Source organism: Saccostrea cucullata, unplaced genomic scaffold, assembly GCF_032062105.1.
Source record: "Saccostrea cucullata isolate Sc308-1 unplaced genomic scaffold, CSIRO_AGI_Scuc_v1 ctg5574, whole genome shotgun sequence".
NCBI lineage: Eukaryota > Metazoa > Mollusca > Bivalvia > Ostreida > Ostreidae > Saccostrea > Saccostrea cuccullata.
The window spans coordinates 63817-79663 of NW_026918878.1; positions in this window are offsets into that span (position 1 = coordinate 63817).

Genomic DNA, 15847 nt, shown 5'->3' on the forward strand with positions numbered 1-15847 from the left:
CCAAAATAGGGCGTTAAGTCCACCCATTCTTTATGCATAGAAATATGTATTGAGTAGAGCAGTCATTTGGTTTATTTACACTTTTTTTGCCAAGCGAGAGCTATCCTGAGGTCATGAAGTTAGAAGTTTATTTATAACCAGGGAATTCCACATGGAACACCACTATTTGTGGATGTGAATATTTATCTGACACATTGTTCTATCATATGGTCAAAGATATTTTGAAAATGAAGATTTTTAAAAAAAAAGTCACAAAGAAAATAAAACACATGTTTTTACTATATAAGTCTACATGTAAGTTAATTGTGGTCCGGTTCCAGGTACTGTAGCTGTTTGTCTGTCCATCTGTTACGCTTTGGGTACCCAATTCTTATCTGCAACTCATATAATACCACTGATTGAATTGAAATTTGATGAGACTTTCACAGAAACTATATTACATGTTGACAGTGTGCACCGCCTATTTTACTTTTTTGATCCGAGACATATTTTGGGTTTCCCATAGCAAAATTAGGACACGTCCCTTTTATTCATATGTGAGGGGGTATAATTAAGTGAGCTTATTGCTCAAAGTACTTCTAGTTTTGAATTTGGGTTTTTATCCTCTGTCTATCTGTTTGTCCGAAGAAGCACTTCTAATTAACCTTTGTGCAGAGATTTCTATCTTTGAAATGAATTTCAAGAAAATTGTGTTCAGTTTTACATATCTATTTCATTTTTTTCGAACTAATCGATTGCAGATTTTCTAACTGATTGTTATCGTTCCAAGTAATCGGTTAACCGGTTACAAATTGTCATCCCTACTGCATGTATATAAATATGATAAAAGATGAACTTTGGTTTTCTTCCTCCCTTGTTACACGAATACAGAGATGGTTATATTAAGAAGAAAACACAAGCGTGCGACAATTGATTGTTTTGTGATAGCACCTTATTCACACTGTATTTTTTTTGTATTTTGTTTATGTTTAAGATGTTGCATTGTTTATTTAATTACATTTTCTTTTTCCTCCAAGTTATATCACTACCACGAGATTTAATACTATTATTTATAATGCATGTGGATATCAGTTGAAGAAGCCTTATGAAAGAAATTTAATGTCAAGGGGATTTGGTACAGGAATATACTGGAGGAACTTTTGTCCACAACAATATTTGACATTGTTTTTCTTATAACAGTATAAATTTGGAGAAACCTGTAAAGTTAGACGACACCTTCCGCAATATTGACAATGTATATCTTTCCTCAAAATAATTTCATTGAGGTTTTGCCATATCGGCAGTCTCACTTTTACAACAGAGCAAAAGAGAATGATAGAATAAAGTTAGTCCGAGTTCCAAAGTATTCATCTGTCCGTGGGTCTGAATTAATTTTAGATTTCTATATAATAGTCTGTGGTGCAAAAAATCAAAAGGGAAATTGTAATTATTCTGGAAATCATGAAAATTTTTAAATTCGACACCACAAGCATTTTTACGCTATAATTTCCTGCATTAAAAAACTGACCACAATACAAATACCGGTACATAACAATTGCTTTTACATGAATTTCAAATATCATTGCATTGAGAGTTACGTATATGTGAGTGTTTTTTTTACTTGTACTTTAAAAAAATGCAGACATCAGTTCATGAACCAAATATTCCATATTACGAATTGTAGCAAGATATAATCTTTCGTGACAAATATGTTATCTGTAATTGTGACCATAAGTGTCATAGCTGTTGGTGTAGCACTCGTCGAATTGTATACAACCACGGGTCTCTATAAATCTGTTGGACAAATGATATTACCCATTTTTAGATTAGCTACAATAATAGCTGCTGAATTTTTTTGATTATTTTATGGATTTAATCAGAACTAGATATAGCATTTATATACCTTCTACCTTAACATCTCGTTCCGTCATCAACTTAGTATCGATTTTTCTGTGGATATTTGCTCTTGGATCAACAATTTATTCCATTCTCATTGCGATTTCGGATATTCAGTGTGCTTTATAAGATTCTGGAAGTCTTTTAGACAAACCTATATTGCTAATGGTATATTTCGAATTGGACAACCACTCTTTGAACTTATCCGAACAATTGTTTTATCTAAAATTTCCAGATTTCGCCTCACCTTGAACGGAATTGTTCACGGCCTTCTTATATTTATTTTAGTAACAAATACATGAACATGGGTGTTTAATATTCGCAAAATACCTTCTTCTCAAAACCATCCTACTTCCTGTTATTGGAATACGGATATTGTAACAAGGGTTATACTTCCTTTTTATCCCTATTTGGTCCCACTGGAAAAGAATAAAACTTCCTTTCAATATGTGAAATTCTTAGCATATTTCTTTGCAGCTATTCGACGAACACATTAGGTTCAGCGCAAGACGAAAGTGCTTTGCCTGTTTCATTCAATCAAGTTTTCCACGAAGGCAAAAAAAAAAAAAAAAAAAAAAGAATTTCCAAGAAAAGATATACGAGGGGTTATCAAAAAATTTGTGGACTGTGGCTATAAAATTAGTTGTATGTTGTCTGTGCTTTCAAAATTAATATGGAACATAAAACAAAAAAAAAATAAATAAATGTTGAAAATTTTAGCTCGATACGTTCATTATTTGAAAATTATTGTAAAATAAAATTGACATTATATGATCACCTGTCGCCGTCGCCGTTTCGTTTCATGACGTCCGACAACGTCATTGTTTTTTATTGTCTGCGTCTTCTACCTCATACACTTACTGTACACGTACTTTTTTCCGCGGGGTCAGTATTCGGCGGAATCTCAATTTTCGTTTAATCCGCGGGTAGAAAATTTATCGTATTTCGAAGACTGTCACTATATGCCTTACTTTTATATTAAGTACGCTTGGAGAAATTTCCACGGAAAATTTGTGGCCCCGTAAATTTACATGTAGATATCAACTAATTTCATTCAAACTTGGTACATAAATTAGGTAGTATCTTAGGATTTCAAATATTGCCTAAATTTTTTTTTTATTAATTATATGCTTCCATATAGGATCCGGGCCACAATAAAAGGGGGAATTTCAAACGGCTAAAACATAGCACATGTAGGAAATTCACATACCTCCCATTCAATGATAAAAATAAAAATAGTTCACATGTTTGTGATAATCTTTTGGTATAGAATAAAAGTTTAATGTATAAAGTTTGCAATGATATGCATGACGGTGCATTTCAAGAAAAATTATGCATAGAAATACGTATTGAACAGAGCAGTCATTTGTTTTTTTAACACTTTTTTTGCCAAGCGAGAGCTATCCTGAGGTCATGAAGTTAGAAGTTTATTTATAATCAGGGAATTCCACATTAAACACCCCTATTTGTGGATGTGAATATTTATCTGACACATTGTTCTATCATATGATCAAAAATATTTTGGAAATGAAGATTTTTTAAAAAAATTACAAAGAAAATAAAACATATGTTTTTACTATATAAGTCTATATGTAAGTTAATTGAGGCCCGGGTCCAGGTACTGAAGCTGTTTGTCTGTCCATCTGTTACGCTTTGGGTACCCAACTCTTATCTGCAACCACTGATTGAATTGAAATTTGATGAGACTTTCACAGAAACTTTATTACATGTTGACAGAGTGCACCGCCTATTTTACTTTTTTTGATCCGAGACATATTTTGGGTTTACCATAGCAAAAAATGAACACTACCCTTTTATTCATTTTGAGGGGGTATAATTTAGTGAGCTCATTGCTCAAAGTACTTCTAGTTTTGAATTTGGGTTTTTATCCTCTTCTTATTAACCTTTGTGCAGAGATTTCTATTTTTGAAATGAATTTCAAGAAAATTGTGTTCAGTTTTACATATCTATTTTATTTTTTCCAACTAATCGATTGCAGATTTTCTAACTGATTGTTATCGTTCCAAGTAATCGGTTAACTGGTTACAAATTGTCATCCCTACTGCATGTATATAAATATGATAAAAGATGAACTTTGGTTTTCTTCCTCCCTTGTTACACAAATGCAGAGATGGTTATTTTAAGAGGAAAACACAAGGCTTTAGCGTGCAACAATTGATTTTTTTGTGGTGGCATCTTATTCACTGTATTGTTTGTATTTTGTTTATGTTTAAGATGTTGCATTGTTTTTTTAATTACATTTTCTTTTTCCTCCAAGTTACATCACCTCCACGGGATTTGATACTATGATTTATAATGCATGTGGTTATCAGTTGAAGTATGAAAGAAATTTAATGTCAAGGGGATTTGGTACAGGAATATACTGGAGGAACTTCTGTCCACAACAATATTTGACATTGTTTTTCTTATAACAGTATAAATTTGGAGAAACCTGTAAAGTTAGACGACACCTTCCAAAATATTGACAATGTATATCTTTCCTCAAAATAATTTCATTGAAGTTTTGCCATATCAGCAGTCTCACTTTTACAATAGAGCAAAAGAGAATGATAGGATAAAATTAGTCCGAGTTCAAAAGTGTTCTTCTGTCCGTGGGTCTGAATTAATGTTAGATGTCTATATAATAGTCTATGGTGCAAAAAATCAAAAGGGAAACTGTAATTGTCCGAATTGTCCGAAAATCATGAAAATATTTAAATATTTTTTATGCTAAATTAAATTTCCTTTATTGATAAACTGATCACAATACAAATACCGGTGAATAACGATTTCTTTTACATGAATTTTAAATATCATTGCATCGAAAATTACGTATATGTGAGTGTTTATTTTTTACTTGTGCTTTTCAAAAAATGCATACAAGAGTTTATGAACCAAATATTCCATATTACGAATTATAGCAAGAGATAATCTATCGTGACAAATATGTTATCTGTTATTGCAACCATAAATGTCATAGCTGCTGGTGTAGCATTCGTCGACTTGAATATAACCACGGGTCTCTATGAATCTGGACTTATGTAATTATACCTGTTTTTAGATTAGCTACAATAATAGCTGCTGCAATTTTTTGGATTATTTTATGGATTTAGTCAGAACTAGATATAGCACCTATATAGCTACAACCTTAAGATCTCGTTCCGTCATAAACTTAGTATTGGTTTTACTGTGGATATTTGCTCTTGGATCAACAATTTATTCCATTCTTATTGCAATTTCGGATATTCAGTGTGCTAAAAAAGATTCTGGAACATCTTTTAGACAAATCTATATTGGTAATGGTGTAATTCGAATTGGACAACCACTCTTTGAACTTATCCAATTGCAAACAATTGTTTTATCTAGAATTTCCAGATTTCGCCTCACCTTGAACGGAATTGTTCACGGATTTCTTATATTTATTTTATTAACAAATACAGGAACATTGGTGTTAAATATTCGCAAAATACCTTTACTCAAAACTATCCTACTTCCTGTTATTGGAATACAGATATTACAACAAGGGTTATACTTCCTTTTCATCCCTATTTGGTCCCACTGGAACAGGATAAAACTTCCTTTCAATGTGTGTAATTCTTAGCATATTTCTTAGCAGGTATTCGACGAACACATTAGGTTCAGCGCAGGACGAAAGTGCTTTGCCCGTTTCATCCAATCAAGTTTTCCACGAAGGCAAAAAAAAAAAGATTTCCAAAAAAAGATATACTAGTATATACGATTGATTCTATACTCTTATTTGTACCTTCCATAATTTTTTCAGTTTCACAGAAAATTTCTGATGCAGAAATTTTAACGAATGAATGGCAATTGACAGTCATATTTCCGAGTATTATTATTATTATGTCTATCTTTCGAGGATTTCACACTGAAAATATGCCCCGTGGGGATCCGGGTTAGAATAAGTCCTCAGTACCTCCTTGCTTGTCGTAAAAGGCGAGTAAATGGGGTGGTCCTTCGGATGAAACCGTATAAACCGAGGCCCTGTGTCAAAGCAGGTGTGGCACGATAAAGATCCCTCCCTGCCCCATACCGTAAGTGCCGAGCATAGGCCTAAATTTCCAGCCACTCACCGGCAATAGTGACGTCAAAATATCAGTGAAATATTCTGGAGCGGGACGTTAAACAGTATACAATCAATCAATCAATCAATCACACTGTAAATGAAATTTGCGCACATCTGATTAACTGTTTTTCACGAACATCCAAATACATCAGAGGTGGGATCAGGTGCCATTGAAGAGTGAGCATCCCCTTCTGAGCAGTCACACACGCCATGTGCTCCTTGTTATGATCGGGAAATAACAGAAAAAATCCATCCTCTTGGATTTTAGGGTAAAAATAATGGACTAACCATTAATGAATAAAAACATCAATCAGCAATTAAATCTAATGATAAAATTTATTAATTAACTGGCAAGGTCATTGTATCGACCATAGAACGTACGAACTGATGTCTTTAATAGAGACTGCTAGATATTCCTGTTACATCAACTTGTTTGTCAATAATTTACCTCGTTTTAGACATTGTTTATACGTAGAGCATGCTCTTACGTAATGAATCAACTGAGAGATAATTTATTAAAATGACAATATAAATCCATTCTGCTAATTAGTTAAATGTAAAAAACTTTTTCCATTGAGTACATGTTAGTGTAATTGTACAAATAATAAAAGAAACATTTACTCTCTCTTTAGTGTACATGCAAAAGATGATCGATTTACTTTTTGCGTAAGATATTATTAGTTTAATTTAATTGATAATCTATCGAAATGTTAAATTATTAATCAAACGAATGCGCTGATGTGCATCTTGATATCATGTTTTTTTGTATTTATCACTATTTGCTGATGCTAACTAGACCGAACAGAAAATGACATGTTACTGATTCTGTCTTTTCCTCAAGGAAATTGGTGTAGAGGGACAAATTTCCAAATTTATGGAAATTGTGCAGTAAAATACGTAAACCGATAGGAAATCAGTTTTGTCTCAACGTCTGAGAAGGAATTGTGAGTAAAATTTGAAATATGGTACCTGTAATCCATTACGTATGACCTCTCGGAGCAAAATATTATCATTCAATTTTTAGTAGACCTCATGTTAAACTACTTTTGAACTTATGCAAAATTTCAAGTATTGTGATAAATGCCTCCACAGCTTTAGAGGATATCAAATGTACCAGAAATAAGGTCCGTGTACTTGAATATTAATCATAAAGTCATGACAAAATTTTGTAGTATCCTTGTTGTCCACTGCTGGAAGTTCACGATGTGCAGTGATACCGGTTCTTTTTGATATGGCTTGGTGTTATAGATGAAGGAGTGCTCAATATCATGAACCTTCTAAACAACAGAACAGAGAACAGGCCAAGAACGAGTAACCTTGGAAACACCAAAGGTGAGGTCAGGTGCCCAATGCATACGAAGCACAATTTTTAGAGGTCGGTATCCTACTTTGTTTTTTATTTACATGTACATGAAACAGGTAAAAAAAAACTGCAAAAAAAAGATGACCACAAGACAGTAACACTTCTCTATTATAAGATTAATTTACAAAAAAAAAAAAAAAAAACCAATCAAGGTTCACTGATACTGTGATAAGAAAGATAACTCTTAAAGACATAAATGTCAATTGTGTCTTTTCAGATTTGTCAAGTTGAAATATTGTTTTTTTTTTGTTTACAAACTATGGTGCATCTTTTGGATTACATTTAGAAAATCATAAAAATTAAAACACTATTTCATATGAAAGAGCAGAAGGTTTAAGAACCTCACGAATGTTTTACTTACTATTAAAAGGTACTCAACATAAGAAGGTAAAGTTGGTAAATTGTTCAAACTTGTTTTCTTGTTTTTGGGCATAAAAATATTGCTTCAAGGGGATTTGATTTCGTGGTTGAAGAATTGTTCAGAAGTAATATATGAGAAAAAATTGCATTTCGTGGTGAACATCAATTCGTGGGTCTCTTCATACATTTAAAACCATGAAAATACCCCCCGCCCCACGAAAATTAGTTATTTTAAAGTATTCATGGTAATTTTATGCTCCTTAATTGGACAATTTCAATAAAGAGATCGCTAATTAGGACAAATGATACCAAAGATAATGTTATTACCAGAAAATTCCCTGTCTTTCTCATGGAAATAAAATTTATTTCCTTCCAGAGATAGGGTTTTTAAAATAAGTATTCCAAATAGCGCCTGGCTCTAGTGAAAAAAAAATATTCTCTAATTTACTAAATAAATTCCATCCTTAAATAAACAGACCCATTAATTCTAAAAATGCATTTTTGGCCTTTGCTGCTTGTATTCACGTGTATGATTCAAGGTCAATCCACATCTGAAGCATTAAATAACCAACATGCAGTCACTCAATTTTAGAGAGAGGCTAGAACAAAATTAGCCACAGGTTGTTCAATATTTTTAGATATTAAGCTGACTTTATTTTTTTTTTGGATGAATGAATGCACGGAATCAAGAGGGTTTCTTGTATTTTAATGTCAGACAACACCTTCCTCAAATATCTGTTTTGTATATTTTATATGTATGAAAAATATTCAAAATATCAATGACAACCTGATCTCTAAACCGCTTTCTGATAATCTGAAAAAACTGAAACACTAAAAGGGTTGGTTTTGTAAGATTAAGGTTTTACCCATAAGGGTTATATACGAAATACTACCCTCTGCTATCTTGCACAAACGCTTGGTAAGGTATCTCCATTTTTTGTGAGTAGCAATACTTCAACCAAATATTTTGAAAAAAAGTTATATATATTATTGAGGAACGTATCATCTGTACTGAATACGTTTTTATACATTCGGTTTCCAAGACCCTGCTACCAACGTCAAGAATTGGTCTATACTTGTCATAAGATCTGGTTTTCGTCCAGTCTCAAATTCTGTTATCTTTCTTTGTTAGTGAATTTGTCTTGTAATGACTTTGATTTCTCGATCAAGTTCTTGCCGTTGTACATCTTTAAGCCATAATAATGTGACTTTGTTTATTTCAACCAAATAAACGTGTGGCATTGCTTTGTATTCATAAAGATTTATTCCTCTGATTAAAGTCTCTTGTCGATTTATTCTACTGATGAAACCAGCATAAAGGTAGTTTCCCAAGACTGATATATCTTGCTAAGTTAATTACGTAAAATCTTAATCAATAAAATCTCCATCGTCCTCATCATTTCTTGACGATGTGGTGCATACATCAGAAGTTTCCCACTGTGGATGCTTTCATTATCTTAACGTAAGAATCTTCCTAAAGCCAGAAGAATTCTAAATTCTTGATTAAAACGTAATCGATGATTTTTTGTCTTAAAAAGTTTGATTATTTCATTCAGCACTATGTTACCCTGACCCCCTGCATTTCAAGCGGGGTTTTGATGAGTAGGTACTGTAAACCAACTATTATTTTCGTCATCTTTTATTTGCGATTCGTCAGATTGACTTTGACATCAATCCACGACGATCAATTCTCGCGACTGACCAATACAATGGAAAACAAATAAATATTCACAAATTAAAGTTGGTCTCGAAACTTATATTTTTCTCGCACCCGAATAAAGTTGGTTAAGGTAATTCCGAACAAATCTTCACTAAATAACTTCAGCTGGTATAGAGAACTCTCTCCCTTTATGATTGGAAGGTTTTTGGCTCAAACCCAATTTCGATAAAATACTACGTAGAACTGTCCCTTACGTAAAGTCCTCGGCACTATGAAGTAAATAGTTTTGAATGAGACCTTAATGCCAAGGTCCAGTGTCACGAAAGGGTTTGCCTCGATAAAGTTACCTCACGGCTCAATTTTTACCTTAGTCTGTTCTCATTTTATGGTCTTTGAGCCCGGTTCCCTGAGATCCTTTCACAATTTTTACAGCCCAATTATATTTTGGTATGTCTTGGAGTGTCCTGCGGGCGTGGTTTTCACCCTTGGGGATGATTTTGGCCAAAACAACTTTTTTATTTCTAGAATAAAATTGTGGCTTCCTCCCATATAACAGGAATAAGAGGTGAAGAATAGTAACTGAAAACACCAACATAAAGGTATTTATTGTCGTTAATTAGGCCAAAAGGCCATAAAATGAAAACAGACTTAAGTCAAAATTTTGATTTCTTATTACATGAGTTTATCGAAAATATTGCTTAAAACTTATAGGTTTTGAATAATTTGAATTCAAACATACAATGAAAATTTTGTTTTATTATCAAAATTATTTCAAAAGTTATATTACTTTTAAATTTTTAAATAAGTCTATTCCCAGTTTATGGTCTTGAAACAGGAATAAATTTATACTGATTTTTCATCCTCTGTTAAAAGTTCAAATGTTGCGTTGTTAAATTACATTTTTTATTTTCTCTAAGTTACCTCACCGCCAAAAGATGTAATAACAAGATTTGTTATGCATTAAGTTATCAATTGAAGAAGGTCAATGAAAGTAAATTTATATAAAGGGGATTTGACACATACAGGAATAATCAAAACTTCATTGGAGAAAGGTTTGTCCTTAACTATATTTGATATCATAACACGGTTTGCCTTCACTGTAAAAATTTGAAAAAATTAATAAAGTAAGACGACACGTTCTGCAATATTGTATTTCTTTCCTTATTTTTTCTTCTTTGAGGTATTGAGACATTGACATTTTAACAAAAGAGATTGATTTGGTAAAGTGACTCAGCTCAAAGGTGCTTCCATTCTTTCAAGTTTTATGGTCCGTAGGTCTGTATCGATATTTTTAATGTTCGTTGGTACCATCAAATAGACGAAAAGGAAAACTGTAATTGTCCGGGAATGAAGAAGTAAAAAATATTATTTAAATAATTAATTTGATACTACGAACATTTTCATGCTATGATATCCTTAATTAAAGAATTAATCAACATTCACGTATATAAAGATCGCTTATACATGTATCTGAAACGTAATTACATTAATTTAATTACATTGGGAGTCTCAAGCTAGGGAGGAAAATAAATGCTTTTTTTTTAAGTTTTCAGTGTTTCTTCAAAAAACCTTTGCATTTTATTGTGAAGCTTTTATTTTTTGTATATTTATCCATGTATATGTGAGATTATGTATTGCAGGTTAACGAAGATTATACGTACTTTTCCGGAATGAACACAGAGAAAATTGGGATCACAAAGAATATTTCAGGTTACGGATTGTAGAAGGAGATCGTATCATTATAGATATGCTTTCTGTAATTGTAACCACTAGTGTCATAGCTGCTATTGTTGTATTTGCCCACGTATATGAAAATACATTGCTCCTTGAATCTTATGGACATATATTAATACCTGTTTTTAGAATCGCCACAATAATAACTGCTACAATCTTCTGGATTATTTTATGGAATTTAGTCAGAACAAGATCAAGTATCTGTATAGTTTCACCCTCTAGGTCTCAATCCGCCATTAACTTAGTTTTGGTTTTACTGTGGATATTTGCCCTTGGATCAACAATTTATTCCATTCTCATTACGATTGCTGAAATTCAGTGTGCTTTGCAAGATTCCAGCACATCTGTTAGACTAACCCACATTGCTATTGTATGTCGAATTGGACAATCACTGTTTGTACTTATCCAATCAATTGTTTTATTTAAATTTTCCAGATACCGCCTCATATTGAACAGAATTGTTCATGGCCTTCTTATTTTTAATTTATTGACAAATACGGGAGCATGGGTGATTAATACATCACTTTTAAATCGCAAAATACCATATTCTCAAAACTATAGCAATCCCACTTTCTGTTATTGGAATACATACATTGTAAAAAAGGTGATACGTCCTTTTCATCCCTTACTGATCCCACTGGAACAGGATTACAACTTCCTTTCGATCTTTGTAATTTTTAACATATTTCGTCGCAGTTACTCGACGTACACACCAAAATCAACGCAGGACGAAGGGACTACGCTTGTTTCATCCAACCATATTTCAAAGAGGGCACAAAACAAAGAACAATATCCAAAAGAGAATTCATATATATGCTTGTTTCCATACTCTGTTTTGTACCCGCCATTGTAGTGTCAGTTTTACGTAGATTGTCTGATTCAGAAAGTTAAACAAATGAATGGCAATGGACAGCCAGTTTCCCGAATATTATTATGATAGCGTTTACCTTTCAAGGATTTCACATTGTTCAAAAACTGAATATAAAATTTCTTAGCAGTGCCGTTCTGCTTGATTACTTTTTGGATGACGATACTATTTACATTGTTTTGTCATTTGGAAATTTCGTCTTTTACGCTTTGGCAGCTGGTTTCGCATGCAATCAAATGGAAAAATGGACGATAGTACTCAAAAATGTTTCGGGGTTGATACAGACATACTATCAAACAATCTTCATTCTTAACTTGAAGAAATACGGAAGTCAATGTTATATAAAACTTCCATTTGTCATCAGCCTCTTGATGTATTCCAACATGTTAAAGGTACTTGGACACAGATTTGAAGTCAATATTTTTCAATAATTTTTTATAATATTACAACTTATATATTTTAATAGCATATCACATAAAAATTAATAAAAAACCTTATTCCATATAAAAGATATTAACATTTCAAATTCTTTGGCGAGTTTGATTGACACATCCCTGCACATTCGCAAAATTGATTTTATTCTTAATCCATAAGAAAAGTGTCAATCTAGTTGTGTATAAATGAAAAATATTAATACTATAATCCAGAAAACTCAGAGTAGGCATGTTCGAAAGTAAAACAAACACACAATATATTGTCAGTCCGTGCAATTGTGATAAACAGACTGTGACGATATTGAACGCACCCGGTGATTTCTAAATATAAACAATAACAGAACTCGAGCCTTGTTTACAAAAACTGTGTACATAACACAGGTTAGCTCGATTTGCCAAATTTTGTACGCAACCCGTAGTTCGGAATGACGAATGAGTTTTGCTTTCTAGCATTTGTACTCGGAATAAAACTATTTTTCTGGATAAAAGTTTTAATAATTCTCATTAATACACAATAAAATTGCCACTTTTCCTAAAGAAGAAGAGTAGGGTTAAAATTTGTGAAAGTGCAATGATGTGTCAATCAAACCCGCCAAAAAATTTGAAGTTTTTATAACTTTTAAATGAAATAAGATTTTTAGTTAATTTCTTTGTGAAACGCTATCAAAATATATATGTCGTAATATTATAGAAAATTATTGAAAAATATTGACTTCAAATCTGTGTCCAAGTACCTTTAATGTGGTTATATTTTCAGTTCTGGATTTTTTTCTTACCATATAGTAAAAGGTACGAAGTACTGACCCCTTTACGCCCAGATGTGAGGTGCGTGTTATATACATTCTTGTGTTTTTATAGATTTCAATCTTTCATCTCTTTGTATAGAATTTACAGATCAAATTAAAAATATTTTTCTTTCCCAAAACTTAAATTCAAACAAAACAAAAACAAAAATTCTTGATTTACATATTTCAGAAATGTTTCCAGTGATGTTTTATTGAATACAAAGTAAAATATATCAATGACATCCATTAATAATTCTAATACCAGAGCCAAATGATTGATTCTACATTGATAAGTACTTTTCGTTAACATGATTAAGAATGTATAAGATTTTCTCAATCAAATTTACTACATCATAACATTTCAAAATGTACATTATATACCTGTGTATAAAAATTTGGCTCTGAATATCTTTTAAAACGATTTTGATGATTTATAAATGGCATCCATCAGAGAGAGAGAGAGAGAGAGAGAGAGAGAGAGAGAGAGAGAGAGAGAGAGTTGTAACATGCATATAGCCTTAATTTAAATTCATAATTATTTTTGTTTTATTTCCCAATATCAATTAAATATCTTTTTAGAAATAGATTATATGAGATTTGTTTAATTCTTTCTTTTCTCTTAAGACAAGAGTGATTTTCTAGAAAAATTGTTTTTGTGTGCTTGTTTGGTATATACATTTTTTTAAATATCTGAAACTAAATTATTAATCGTATAGTAATAAAATGTTTCAAAAGAAAAATTAACATCATATCCTTATAGCTATAGTCTAACGCGCGTCCGTGATGTGCTCAGAGTTTAGCAAATTGTTTCTGGATATATATGAGGGCTGTTCAATAAATAATATTTACATTTCCAATAAATTTCCCCTATCTTTCTTTACAAAATAAAGGTTGCAGTATATTTTCTCATGAATTACATCAGGTATGTATCACGAATAAGCATGAATATCTCCATTGTTTACATCATGATACCGCTCTTGTCGTCAAAAGTCAAAAAATATAGTGCACACTGTTTTGTTTTAAAAATGACAGTTAAACGGCGTAAATTTATGGCAAGTCATCAGAAAAATAATGTAAATATAAGAAATGAATTTAATTTTTTGAAGAATCATGAGGTATATGAACTACAACGCTTCACACCGGCATATTTATCATGAAGCGCTAACGCGCTTCATGAAATATGCCGGCGTGAAGCATCTGTGGCAACGCACTTTGAAAAAATTACGCACTTTGAAAAAATTTTTCAAAGTGCGTTAAATTTTGGGACCAGGTTAACGCACTTTGAAAAAATATTTTTTTTTTCAAAGTGCGTTAATATCGACCATATTAACGCACTTTGAAAAAAAAATTCTGCATGGCTTAGTCAATATTCCTACAAATCTTAGGTATGATAAATTATCATTTGAACCTGATTTGATACTTTTTGTCCCCCGCTTGAAAAGTGGGAGATATTAATTTGGGACTATCTGTCAGTCCGTCCGTCTAGCTGTCCGTCCATCCGTCTTTCTGTAACGCTTTCGTTTCCACACTATATATCGCCAACCCTTTGAGCATTTGCAATGAAATTTAACATAACAGAATCCCTGTGGCCTTAGGAAGACCCCTTTTGAATTTGGGGTCAAAAGGGTCAACATTCAATGTCGTAAAGAACTACGAACGATAGTATTGTTCTTCCGCCTATCAATTAGTCAATTTTCAAAAGTTAACATATTGGAATGATTCTAAAAAAATTTATAGATATTTATATGAATTTTCATTAAACCTTACTTATTTGGGATACCAAAGAGAAATAACTCTATAATTTTGGCAAAACTTGTGTTTTTAAATACCTGGAGTTTAACAGAGAGATTATCAGATAAGGTATCAAATTAACATCGAAAAGCAGACAGGTACTGTAGATTCCTTATTATAAGCGAGGAATTAATTTCTGCGTAATTTTGCGAGAAGTATCACTCGCGAAAAAATATTACTCGCTTTTATTTTTCTGGTAAAATCTGTTCATTTACCGTTCATTCGCGAATTATAATTCTAGCGATTTGACGTTTGAGAGCTAGTTCGCGATAAAAAACACTCGCGAAAAAAGGAATTTACAGCTAGTAATTAATATTCCGATTTTCCTGAAAATGAACATAAATAGACTTTGAGATTTAAAAGAACAAAATTTCGATTTACTACAGACTTCCTTGTACAGTGCTTATAAATACGGTATTTAGAATGCTTTTTTTTTCAAATATCATTGACACTTAAAGTTACGAGTTATAGAAATAGATATATCTGGGTGGGAATGATAAGGAGTTAAGCTGATAGACCTTAATTCAGCCAATTTTCTTCGTTTTCCGTTTCTTGGTTTTCTTCAATCCATCAGTTTTTAGAAAGAAACACATCAAAGTAAGGGCACCGCAAAGCGGAGCATTCCTTGCCAAAAAAGCATGTTCAGTAAATCATTTAACATCGATCCTGATACAAATTACGTCAATATTCCACACAGAAAAAACTAACATACACATAAAGTAATAGCACACATAATCGCATCACTATATCCCATCATACGTTGCGAGGGGATAATACTGTTGTCTATTTCTAAAATAAAAGTTTAATTCCTTTTGTTTCATGAAATTTTTTTTTCAAAGTGCGTTACATGTTTACATGGTGTAAAATTATGATGTACAGTTTTAACGCACTTT